The sequence below is a fragment of the Anopheles darlingi genome, chromosome 3 (assembly GCF_943734745.1).
Source record: "Anopheles darlingi chromosome 3, idAnoDarlMG_H_01, whole genome shotgun sequence".
NCBI lineage: Eukaryota > Metazoa > Arthropoda > Insecta > Diptera > Culicidae > Anopheles > Anopheles darlingi.
The window spans coordinates 59,224,542-59,238,596 of NC_064875.1; positions in this window are offsets into that span (position 1 = coordinate 59,224,542).

Below are 14,055 nucleotides of genomic sequence, written 5' to 3' on the forward strand. Positions count from 1 at the left end.
TCGGTAGGCTAACCGATTCTAATTGCATACATTTAGGGGCCGAACATTTCAAAATTTGACCGTTAAATAACCAGTGGAATGAACAAGAACCTTAAACATGAGATTAAATCAATTTATGGTGCGAAAAACTACCCAAATACTATCTTTCGACAGTGAAAATGTAATGGCTTCTCCCTACCCCCTTCTCTAATAGCACTATTTAACGTTTATAACGTATTTTTTAAAGATATTTAACTGAAAAGGTGTGCATGTTTTTGGGATAATTATTATGTCTAAATCATTTTTTTATCTATCTGGAAGGGACGGGGGAAGGTATAAGCGATGTACTTGGTATGTACTCGCTCCTTCCCCACCCCTCCTCCACTTTCCACATGTATTTCTGTGTCCGGCTCATTCTATGGTTATCTAACGGCAAAATTTTGAAATGTATAACCGCTAAAATTATTTGAATCGGTTGAGGTGTATGTTTTGGTTTTTTACCGAAAAACATTTCAAACTGGCAGCACTGTTTTAGCACTATGGAAGAATGGATAGTTTAAAATATAAAATAAAATAGATGAATAAATAATAAATAATAAATTAATTAGCCGTGGCCACACGGGGCGAAAACTCTAGCGCAAACGAAAAAATTAATGCCAAAACTTTTGCGCTTCGATATGTTTACATGGCCGGGTTGAGGAAATTAAAATCGTTTTTTTGAAGAAAAGGATTGAATACACTAGCAATGATCACTCACTGTCGATGTAAACCACAAAAAGAACATATTGTGAGCCCTACCGTTTGCAAAAAGCTTTTACGCTAGGTTTTACGCTCCACGGACCAATAATCGTTTGACAGCATGTAAACGGCAAGCGTAAACGTTTTGGCATTAATTTTTTCGTTTGCGCTAGAGTTTTCGCCCCGTGTGGCCACGGCTATTAATTTAACGAACTAATTCATAACCCATTTTCGGCTTGTGGATCATATTTGAATGATTATAATGTGTAATTTATTAAGTTAATAGTAATTGTTAAGATATGTTAGTGATGAGGGGTTTCATATGCTTCTATGTAATTTGATATTATGTTCCTGTTTTTACTGACAACAATGAACCTAACTGTTTCACTAATATTTACAACTAAAGCTCATCTCTACTTAAAGAGTTAAAGAAACTTCCGCGGTGAAAGTTTACTTCATACATCAAACCGTAAAATAACGAAAACAAAATACCCGTCGCGTGTTAATTGAATTTAATAAAACAATTTTGTTATTTCCTTAAAAATCAACATTATAACGTGAGAGAATGTTAAACCAGCCAATGCATGTTTAGTTAATATACACACAATCCATATAGGATATCAAATTGACCTTAAAACGCTTTCGACTCTGTAATTTAGGTTTTTATTGTTATGATAATACAACTGCCACATACACCTGCTCTGAAACCCCTTTTAATCCGTTGGTACCACCACGAGATTTTCCTCCAAAAGTATGATTCCGCATCCCCTTCCCGGGTGTGTTTTCGTTTCACGGATCTAAAGCAAACACCTGACCATGTAGTGCCGAAGGATGGAAGGTGCCTATGATGTTTTCTAAATTCCTACACCTTCATCCCAGCAGAAACGCGTGGTCAAAAGGCTACAATAAGGGCGGCTTCTTCTTTTTCCTCTGCTCGTTCCTCCAACAGTGGTAGTCGTAGTCATTAGTTACGGATCAATGGGAAAGGAAATGAAAAGCTAGTCAGGCGCATCGGTTGGGCCGAAAGGAATTGTGGAAAATCCTTTGAACCACCACCACCACCACCACCACCACACGGTGGAACCCCGGAAGCGATATGCTCGTGTGCTGGATGATGGGATGTTTGGTTTGCAGTTGTTCTAATTTCAGACTCCAGATGGCCTAGTCTGGAAGGAGAAAATCGCATTTTTTTTGCGCCCTAGACAAACCATGACTCCGATGGAACTCCCTGGTGTGCCTTGTTCTAAAAATAGTCATCAGAAATGTAATTCAACAAACAGCTATGCAACCTGTGGAATATGATAGCTTCTAGCGGGCGGCACCAGTCCCAATTAAGCCAGCTTAAGACTTTATCCCTAGCAACTAACAGTCGCAAACACAAGTAAGCTATGAAAATCAAAACCTCAAACCAACAACACCACCAATGAATGGAGCGTGGAATGAATGGAATGAAAAGAGAAAAAAGTGAAGTTTTATTTATAAGCTTATTTTTAGATAACGGTGTGGGTTATATCGAGAACTGCTGGGCTGGTGGCTGATTTATGCATTTTAATTGTAATCGCAAAAAAATCCCACACCGAAACCTCGACCAGCGGACACCCACATCTTACACTGGTTGGCGCTGGCTGGCCATCGCTGGGATCGCCTGCACGTGGGTGTGTTTGACGTCCTGTTCTTTCTTTGCTTATAGTTTCCAGCTACATGCAACGCTCCCATCGTCTGTCTTCATGCTGTCATTAGTGGCTTAGCAACTTCGCTCATCTCGTTTGTCACAAGGAAAATTAGTTCCTGATCCTGATCCCCGCCCCGCGCGTGCCCGGTACGCCCGATAAGGTTTTTGGAGGGGACCGTGTCGCGTCGGTAATGGTCACTTTCATGTATCATTCTTCAAAGTAATGCGAAAGTAATTTCAACTTTTCGGTTCCCCGGCTTCCAATCCGGTCAGGATCGAATTACGATGTCGAACTCGGAACCGATCCCGGTCGTCGGTTCAATTCCGCTACGATGAGGGTGGTATTGGGGGGGAGGGACTGTCTTTTTTTTTGTCCCAACCAACAGATTCCGGGTTCCCACGAGAACTTTCGAGGGATGAACCGTCCGTTCGAGCACTTTTTTTCTCTCCTATCCTATCAGCTCTACTTTGGATCTGTCTTTGGCATTATAGGTTTGCGTAGGCGGCGATGACCCCGAAAGTTCCTCACCGTATTTAGTGCCGCTCTGGTCTGGTCACGCCGGTAGGTGGGTATCATCGGGTGCGTTCAGATAATTTTCCATTAGGGAGTCATTTTGTCCGCAATGCTGGACATTGCTTAGCTTTTACTTCATTCGAACCGATCCTGGTGACAAAAAGGCCCCTCTCAGAATCACTTACTTCTTTGTTTTTTTTTTCAACAGAAGGAGAGCTTTACTCTTCTTTTGCTAATTCCTCGTCTATGCGCTTCAATTTTCGTGTACAACACGTCTACCAACTGGAATGTTTCACGGTACAGTTCGTGAAGAAGCTCGACGCTAAAATCCAAAAAGGATCACACCGAACCCTTGGGCGGTAGCACACGTCTTCGACACTGTATTTGCATGTATTTCAGGGTCAGACGAACAAGGTAACGAATTACAGGCAGCTTGCTTGTTCAACCCAGAACGTAGTTGCATCCTTTCGTAGGTGCAACCGTTCCAGCGATAGTGCGGTGTTGTAATGTAATGAGAGAAGTTGAGCAGCACCGTTGATGGGTACTGCGCTGGCTTACAACTGGCAGGATGTTTAATCTTCCGCGGAGCAAGATAACTTTTACCGGCGGTAGGGCGGGAGGTGCGCGAGCTAATTATGAAATTGAACTCAGCGCCAGGAACAGCGAACAGAAGCAAACATAACATCCTCTGGGGATACTGTATCTCTACAAAGGAGCGCTTGGAACCAGAAAGTTGAACTAGAGCGTACACCGTACTCGGTGGACGGAACAAGTTTCGATGGATTTTTATAACCAGTCCGTCGTCTGGAAAATGGTAAAACTGTTCCAGCAACATTGAGTGTAATTTAAAAATGTAATCAAGTAAAACATTAAGAAACGCACATGTAGTTGATGCTTTTGCTGTGCTAGTGTTAGCTAGCGGAAATGGCATCATCTCCGGTGAATTTAAACCATTAAAACCATCAAACGATGGTCATTTGCTTGATTGAAACACAAAGCACCCATCAGGGAATGCCAATTATGGGCCGCTTGCGAACCATCTTTGGCCGCAGATCGAAGCATAACGATGTTTGTCCCACATCCTCTGTTCGCACCTCCTTGTGCAAGCGTGTGTGTGTGTGCGTTGTTGGTTTAGGACTCACTCACAGCAGCACATCGAATGATTAGGTTAGGTTTGAGTAAATAAACGATTATCTTAATTTGCTTAGCCCGCTAGTCGGGAGGTCGAGGCGAACCTTTAAACCAGAGATAGTAACACCGAAAAACACCTCTCATCTTATCCGGAAAACCCACCAGAAGAAGAGCCACCGCTAAGCCTGTCTTTGAATAACTTTGAAGTGGACCCCTACAAACGGTTGCAAAGTGTGAAGGGAAAGCAGATTTAAAGAGGGATTAATGGCGAGTGTGCTAGGACACACTGCAAACACTTTTGGGCCTTTTTGTGGGGTCGGAAGAGCGCCCCTTTGGTGTGCTGCGTGACTGGTTTCCCATTGTCTAAAGTTTTGGGAGTATAATCGAATTAAGCGCCGTTATCGGGTTGCTTATCATGGTGGTGGTGGTGTTGCTAGTGATTGAAATCGGGATTTGTGACGGTTTTAAAACGGGTAGCCGGAGCAATTCACTTGCATCGTCATTTCATCGGCAGTAAACGGCAGTAAAGTTAGTCGAGTGAGCTAACACCTACGGTACCTTATGGCTGTTTCATCGTCAATGCTAGATGGGGCGGCAGAAATGGAATTTTCCCAACCTGCTAGTAGGTGAATCGATCGGCTTTCCAGACAACTGCACCTGCATCACGTTTGTTCCGTATGTCCGACAGCTGGATATGGATGCCATAAAGTTTCACCGTTTTTCCATCCCGACCAGCTCACCAGCAATAGGAAGCAGAGCGCCATGCGACATGCAACTGTTTTTAATTGAAAGTATCGCTACGCATGTAACGATGTGTTTCGTGTGTTCGACTTTGGCTTCCGCATTGGCATTGAATATTTATGCCGCCAGACGGACGGACAGACAGACAGTCAGCCGTGGGTTGTAGCTGCGTAGGTATGAACGGATCCCAGAACAAAAAGTGCGCCAGATGGAGGCGCCAGGTATGATGAGCAACACGTGCTGTGCCGTGCCCTTTGCTGGTACAAGGTTTTATGAGATTATCCTTAGTTATATGGGCCGGTATCCGTAAGCCTGTTATGTTGATTTTTATGATCAGTCGCTGTGCCTTCGATCACAACGAATAAAAAAAAAACCGGAGGGATGCGCATCTGTGCCAATCAATCGAACCCAAAACGCGGATAATACCGGGCGTCACCGACGTCGTCGACGTCGTTCTAGTCGCAGCTTAACGATCTGACAGTTGAGTCATCTGGTTACGTCCGCCAATGATACTGATTTGATGTGATTGAATTCATGCGAATGATGTTGTTTAGATATCTAGAAAAAAAGAAAATGATGAAACATTCGACCCCTTTTTGGCATTTAGTAAAGGTAAAGAGAGGGAATTGTTTCAAGTCGGTTTTTGGTTTATGAAAAATGAATGAATATTTCAAGAGGAATAACGCAACAGTCTGACTCATTCTACATGCTTTTGGCATCTTTCTGGTGATACGTTTCATTGAGCTCACATCAATTTGACCATTGTTCTTTGTGTTTCATTCTGATCCTATTTCGAGTGCATAAATACTTCAAATTGACTTGCTGATGTTGATAGGTATTGCATACTAATCATTTTAACTGGTGTCAGCAGGTACAAGGGTTCTTTCTATCCTCACCAAAGGCAGAACACTGAAAAATGGCATCGGTTCAGCACTCAATATATTCGAAATAATATGATGTCAGGGGAGTTACAAATTCATTTATTTATTCCATTGTCATGTCATGAAGACATTAACTTCACAAGCAGATCTTTTGTTTGCTTTTCATCTGCGTTCTATAGCAACCGGTAGCATGAATTTCTGTAGGTCTTTCGAAGTGTTTGTGCAGAGTAATGATAAGCTTGTTACTGCTGTATCCTTCGAAAGTATTTTTTACGGTAAAAACCATCGCTAATGTCGTTTGTGTGGCGAAGCGCAAGAACTTTATTGCGTTCTTAGTAAATTGTTGCTTTCATTGCATTAAGTATGGTAGCAATATGACGTTCAATGCAATACCACAAGAAATACTAAATACCACCGAGCGCATATTGCACCTAAGGTCACACCGACCAGCACGCGGTGACAACCCCAGGAGCGAAGGACAGTTTGCATGCATTAAAACCCCTTCGGCTCTCTCTCCCTCTCTTTTCGGTGTCACATATTAGCGCGACGGTCAACGCGATAAGCAGGAAAACCCCTAGCCAAGCGCTGACATTCACCTCGCACTTAATTGCACCGCTTTCCACCGAATGGCCTCCGGGAAACGGGACTCAGGACACAGCAGCAGCAGCAGCAGCAGCAGCAGCAGCACACTGTGGTTCTCCGTTTTTCGACACGCAAACCTATTAACACGCCACGCCATTGTACCTTCGACCAGTGCGCCACCATGGGACTTCCGCTGTTTAATTTTTCCTCATTTCCCACAATTTTCCGGTCCCCCACCCCCCTCGCTTCTTGCAACCAGCCGACAGCAATGCATTCCCGCGTGCCGGTGTTGATTAGCATTTAGATTAAAGCAAATTGCTGTGGCATTTATGGTGGGTAAGGTTTCATGCATTAATGTGGCCAGCAAGGCGCCCGGTCTGGCCTTTTGTACTTTGTCGTGTCTTAGTCGTGACCGCGAGGCGGTGGGGAATGTGTATTTGACCGTTTTGTGCGTCTCCAAGACATTCCTTACCCGACTCCTGCACTCGTGCACTCGATCCGCTGGAGCCAACGTGCCAAACGCTAACCAAATCAAATGACATGCTCGAGAGGCAAGCTGCTTACCGAGAATTTGAAATGAGTTTTAATGAGGTGCTTGATGTGCACATACTATGCACTACACATACACACACACACACACACACGCACTGACTGTCCTGTCGGTGTAATGAGGCTTGCGGGCAATGGTTTCTAATGCTGGAAAGCACACCAGGTGTATGGCAGGCGTGGTTGTTGGTTGTTGCTCCTGTGAAGCAATCTGATAGCAACAGGTCTCAGCAAGCGGTCCTCGTCGAAGGACCTCCACGGTGATGTCTATCAACTGCCGTGAGCCATATGGCTCATGACTACTAGATGAGCGTATTCCGGACGCTGAGCAATGCAGAAAATGACATGACCACATGACAGCTCCATCCATGGGCCATCGTCCATTGCATCGAAGCGTGCATTTGCCTGTGCGCGAACACCTGCAGTACCCCAGGGCATGATTGTCGATGTGACATCGGCAGAGACCTGATATGATGCACAAAGATAGTGTTACAACGATAGCGCCATCGCCAGGGGGCAGACAGAGATCGTAAGACTGCTGCCATGTGCTAGCTACTCTCTTTCCTCCGTCTCCGACTCCTGACTCTTTATTTTATCCTGTTTGTTGAATCGTCAATTTACTTTGACTTTTAAGAACAATCTGCTCTTCCAAAACAAAAAGACCGGAGATAAGTTTCGAGTTCCGACTGCTGGGGCGAGGTAATTTGTTTTCTTCCATGCGCTCGTTCCCTTTTTTGTGTGTTCTAGCCGTTTTCCTTCCCGTGGAGCGTCTTTTTCGTGAACAACTAATCCCCCTTCCATTTGGCCAAAGTGCACCATGTGAGCTCTTCCCATTACATGCACCGGGGCACTGGCTCGTTTCGGGCTGGCCGTACATTGCAGCAGCACCAGCAGCACCAGCAGCATATCAGGATGTCAGACCAACTCGTTAGGAGCACGGGGACGACCGGATGGCTCTCCAGTGAGCCATTTGGCCGGAGATAGCTGCTAGTTCCTGGCTGCTAGTTGACTTCCGACGTTGCTAGCGATCATGCCGGAGCTCGTTTGCAGGGTACTCGAGGCGAGGGGAAGGTTGCCGGTGCCGGTGGCACCATTTGTCGAAGTCATTCGAAAGAGGTTTTGAAGATGGTTTAAAGGACGTTCTGTGGCCAACATTCGGCCCCGTTTATCTTCTCCGAAAGGCATCGCCTGGATTCGGTGGAACTGGTACAACAACTATTTACGTAGGTGGAAAAAGCAACCACAGGGGTGAGGGTGACAACAGAATCACCCGGCTAGCAAGCACCGTTTCTAGAGTTCCACAAAAAAAGGCCTCAAAATCCAGGAAGACAACGATACGTACGCTGTTAGTGCACGGTCGGTACCGTCTTCGTCGTTGTGATGCTTGATGGCGTACAACACTTCTAGAATTCTCTGCCCCCTGCTACGGAGCCAATGGAATGCCAGGTTTTTGTCCCACCTTCTCAGTAACTCTTGGGCTTCTCTTCGGTGAAGGTTCTATCACTTTCCTGCGTATGACACATTCCACATTGCTGGCCAGGTATCAATGCAGTTCACCGTTAGCATTCCAAACGGTCGCATTACGGGTTCGGTAGCAAGTACCAGCAAAGATGGTCCGTTCGCTTGGTTTACAGAACCGCTTCGCCCCGCTGAGAAAGGATACAGACCCCCCTCCCCTCTCCTTGGTTCGTGTCGCCGTAAAACGGTTTCGCCAGAAGTAGCGACAAGAAAAGTAATATCACAATCAGCACCAGCACCAGCAGCGTCTCTTACGTGATGGCCTGGCCTGGCCTGGCCTGACCGAGATGCAACCCACACGTCCGAGGCGCCTTCGATGGGCGACTTCGTCCGTCCATCCATCCGTCGTCCATTCGAGCTCGGATGGTACGTGCTCGGAAAAGTTTATCCACCATTCGAAATGAGAATGTAATTACTTTATTCGACGATGTTTGCGCTTTGCTGCATCCGCTGCTGATCCGGGGAAGGACCACCGGACCGGGTTTGCTCACGAGGGTAACTTCTGTCCAAGCCCCGTGGTTGCGGGGCACTAATCGAAGATTGTCGAAGAGCAACGAATTGTCGAGCAACGCGGGGTAATGGTGTGCGGGCAGAAAGGAGTGGTGCAAAGTTTGCTGGCTAGCGCCGGTATGGTCTTTTGCAACTTGATGCTTCTGCTCCTGCTTGGCGCTCAATTACTCCTTTGGCGCCCAAGAAGCGTACCCACGGAAAGGGGTTTGGATGGCAGAGAGCCATCGCGTGGCTTTCGGATCGATGGATGAACGCTGGAAAGAAAGCCAAGAATCCGGTGCAAAGCTGGACAACAGAAGGCACGACGTGCACAGCATCGCTGCGCGCTGGAGGAATCAATCCTTGGTCGGAACAGAATGGTGTCATCTGATAATGGGAGTAATTTGCTGAGAAGAAAAGCATCCTTCAATCGTCAATGCTCCGTCTGCTGGGAGAGTGGAAGGAATGTGTAATGCAAAGGGCAGCTGCTAATGGCCGATGCTCGAGGGGGGATTCACGATTCTTGAGAAGAAGAAGTTAATTGAAATCACCCAGCGGAGGGGCAGCTGAGTGAATGCAGCCAAGGTGGGCGTTGTTTTTGAGGAACACAAACTCAAGCTGCTTGCAACTTAATTAATACCGTGATATTTTGTCTTTAAAAGACGCTTCGAAGACATGATTTATCGATTCTGAAGGTACGAGCCGTTCGGATTGGTTTGAAGCCGAATCCTGGCGCTGAATATTCTGAGCAACAATGTATTGCATCGTTCACCGCACCGCAAAAGTGCCAGAGCGAAGCCATTTATTATCCTGGAAATGTTTGTGTTCCGAGGAAAGCTCCTTGGCTTCTGCTCGTGCGAAAGGCGATTCCTCGTGAAGAAACTCGTGGCGCGCCAGGAGAAAAGCGAAAAATCCTTCAGGAGCACACCATTCTTCTTTTGGGCGAGCAACACTTTCTTATCTGTTTTTTTCTCCGCTCACCATTCGTTCCCTTTCCTTTCCTCGGTTCAGTCACGCTGTTTCGCGCGCGTTAATGTCTTGAAATTGCATTACAATGCCCCAAACCCCATCTCCCCGTCACGACGTTGCCTTTCGGGGTGCCGGGAAGCGACACGAAATTAAATGCATAATTTCATAATCCATTACTGGCGAGCGGTGTTGACCACCACCATCAACGGGGCACAACACGGGAAGCGAAGAAGCACCGAAAAAAGAAAAAATGCCGGATGTTTTCCATCCGGCCAAATATCAGACAGCAGAATCGCGCGCCTTGGCAAGCAGCTGGAGCTGAAGCTGGAAAGATGTTTTATTCTTTTCTACTACACGGCAGGACAGGAAGGGAGGCGAAACAGACGGGAAATGGTTTTCTTTAATGAAATTTGGGGTCCAAACTCATCACCATTCGGTCGGTCCGGTGGTACCAAGGATTTTCGGCATCGGCTGTTCTACTTTTGTCGACGCCGATTTAAAGTGTGTCTCGTGGCGTTCCCTTGGATTGCCCAAAGCCCAGCCTTCGTGGATGTTTGCTGCAACACAAAGACCCCGGCCATTGGATCCTCTCGAACAACTACTAACTATCGAGTTAACAATCTTTGTTGGCTGCTGCTGGCCGGGAGGAAAACAACGAGGAGAAACAATCTGCAACGAGCTACAAACTTAACGAAAGCAAAGCTCGTCTGCAGAGTATGTCCTGCCGAGTTTTCAGCGTGTGCTTGGATTGAGGAAAAGTTTTTCCTCCTCTTTCCGGCTCTCCGGAGACACATGCAGTAGCTTATCTGTGGCGAAGCAAATGATGGAGGCTGAACCGGTGAGAGAAGGAATCACAGGATATCATAACTTCCGGAGTAACCGGAGAACAATTGTCTGCCGTCTGCAGGTTTGGTTTGGCATAATGGCTTAAGATGCCATTGCTGGCTGCCATCCCGGTGGTGCACCATTGCGATACGCCTAGAGCAACAACAAGAAGGGAGTGGTCTAGAGGCATCAGTCATCATCACTGAACTGCAAGCGACCGTGCCTGTCGTTTAGCGGTGGCAGTGGCTTACGGAACACCAAAAAGTTGTTTCATTATTTTGAGATAAATAATGAAGAATGATTTTCCCCATTTCCTTTCCATTCTAGCTAGTGCACTAGTGGAGCCGATCTAAAACAATCTTCTGCTCGTTGCTGCTTCGAGCATAGATTGCGCAAAAGGGAAGTTCCTGTTTGTCTTAGCGTCAAGCCATTAATTAACATTGATAAGGAGTAAAACCAAAACCGCAAAATGCATACCATGAATCGGATAGTTCCGAAGCTAGTGGTTGGGTTGGATTTTTGGGAAAACAAAGCTTGTGGTGCCCAGGTTCCATCGCAGACCAAAAGGTAAAGGTTAAACCAAAGCCAAGAGCCCTTCTAGCGGAGGACAAGGTTACTGCGGTTTCCAGTCGCTGATTGATGTTAATGGAAGCGGTTGGAAGCCACCGGAAGAAAGCTACTGGACTAATGAAGTGGAGCAATTTTTGGGATAACATTTTCAGCAACACTAGAAAGCGAAAACCGGGAGGAAAAAGCAAAAGGATGGCCTTTTGATGCTGAAGTGGTTTACAAGGCCGAGACGAGCAGTCTCTCCGTCTATTGGTGGTCTGCTCTTCTTCCTTGCCATGGTGGCCATGTTCGGCGCTGTAGTGAAGAAAAACTTTCCCGATGGATCAACCTGTGGAATGCCTTTGTCCGGTGCGTCCCCTTCGGTGATGATGAAGCTCTACCTGCGCCGGTAGCACAAGGGATTGATCATAATTTTGCGCTGCAAAAGCACTTAACACACACCTGCTCAGCAGCACACCTTTCCATAGTGTATGTGTGTTTGTATGTGTGTTTTTTAGATAAAGATGCTCTGCCGAAGAAAGGGGATGGCAATTGAGATGTTTCGGTTCGATCGGCGTCGAGGGTTAGCGGTAGCTGGCCAACAACCAAGCACCAACAACGCACGAAGCACATTTTCCTCCACCCATCCTTTAATAACCTTCATCTCTTCTTCCTTCTTCTCTTGCCCTGCTGCGCCTTGGATGGTGAGGCGCAGCTGCTCGAAGGATCGTCTCTTATGGGCCTGGAGCTCCTCCTCGAGGTGGGAATGGAAGGGCGATTAAGTGTTGGTCCAATGAGTCAACCTACCGGATAGGTGGATGCCCCATTCTTTGACAGCAACAAGCACAACCCACCATCCGGGCGCTTTTCGCCGCACCAAGTCCCCTGACACCTCACTCGGGCTCACGTTGAGTGTTCCAGTCGTCCCTGTTAAAATCAATAAACGCCAATGGCGGCTTTTAAATCAACCGCACACTCGGCGGTACTAAAAGTGTGGACTCCCGGAAGAAGTAGTACTTCGTCGAAGTGTAACGGCTGCGTCATGCTGCCCCAGGACTCTGGGCCACTCATCGACTCGGCCCCAGGGTTCCCCGGTACATGGGACTTTTGCAGGTGTTCCCGCGGACAAAGGGCTCGTCTCGGTGGTCGTTGAGTGTTGTAAAAAGTAAATTCAATTTACGCACACCAACCGCCGCCCGCTGACCGACCGTAATCGACCGTACCTCATTTGACGAGAGTACTTCGAGGTCCTTCTCTTTTGCCACAACAATAAGGGGGGGCATCCTCTCGACGGGCAGGGGTCCCTGCGTCTTACGATTATGATTCCCGATTCCTTTGTGATTGCAACGCCATCCGCCTTCCGGCGATCATTCCGGATTGTGTCGTGTCAGCGGTTATTACACCTTCCGGTCTTCCGTCGTTTCATTTGCATTTTGTCCTTCGCTTTTCTTTCGGTCCGAAGACGAAATGAAAAAACGGAACCGTCTCAGGAACCGCACCGGTGTTGCCGGTTCCGGGTTGATTATTTATTTAGAGCTTAATGATTTCCTGAGGGTGCATCGCGGGAACCACCCTGATACCGTTTCTTTCTGATGTGTTGAAGGGCCGTTTGTTGTTGTCGCTTACGTTTCGTCCTGCTTCAAAAGTAATTTTCACCTCCTTCGACCCTCCATCGTGATCATGCTGCATCGTGGTGGGACATGTTAATCACTCAGTGGCAATGGCCGCAACCAGCTGACTGTGCCATCACTGTGTTGTGCAAGCGGTAAATGGTTGGACGAACGGTTCGGAATGAGTTCTTGGAACCGTGCCCAGCGGGCTATTGTGCTTTGTGTGGGAATACAACACACCTGGTGCTGTGGTCTGCGACTCCGAGAGCCTTCAAGGTTACTTCCGGAAAAGCGACCCATTTCCAGTGAACTCATTAGGTGTCGGAAATCCATTTAACGCTCCGATGGTCCCGCGAATAGTTTCTAGTAAGTGACTTGTGTTTCGTAAATAGTTTTGCTTCTCTCAGGCTCATTACACGAGAATTTCATCACGCTGTGCATCACTGTACTAGTTGACTGTTTGGTTTGACCTGGCACTTTTAATAAGCCCTTTTACCTTTTTTTTAGGGGGTATAGGACATGGAGCTCACCTGTAGCTTGTTGCGTCGGCCGTTGGTGACCTAGAATCAATTACACCCAGAGCGCGAGAGAGAGAGAAACCTAGGACGAGAAAAAGGAATCAGCAGAGTGTGAGTGACGGTATCCTGCGACTCACGCGAGTTACACCATTTCCGGTACCAACCACAGGCCATTGCCTTTATTAAACTCCTCGTTTCGTCTGCAGGTTCTTATCAGCGAACAAGGACGCGAAACAGCTTGGGGCGAGAGAGAGAGAGCTTGGCTATATAGTGAGCATGAGAGGGTAGCTCAAGCTCATCTATAGTCCCTGCGTTGCTCATTCTCAGCAGCCTCAACGCGAGCGCTCGCTCTCGCTCCGGGGTTGCTTTGTTTTGTTCCAGATCCTGTTGAATGTTGATTTGCCTGCATGCCCCAGCAGCACCAGCAGCAGCAGCTCCCGCTTCCGTCGTGCACAATTCCGAATCCTGGATTTCGCTCGTCTGCTGGAAGCTGCGGTCCGGAATATGATATCGGGCGAGGGGGCCCGATGATGGAACGACACACACACACACACGCACATACTGTTCGCGCACGAACCGCTCGCCCGATCTGATCGTAGGAGGCTGGTACGGGCGCGAGCTTCGCGCTCGGGTCAATGTCGATGCCGAAGCACCCACAAGCCCGCCCGCCCGCCCGCCTGCTGGGTCGCGCGTTGAACAGACTCAACGATGCTGGTTGTTCCGGTCCGGTTCCGGGGGCCTCATGCCAAGCCGTGCTAGTCGAATCTGTGCGCGCGTACGGTGTGGACGTTGT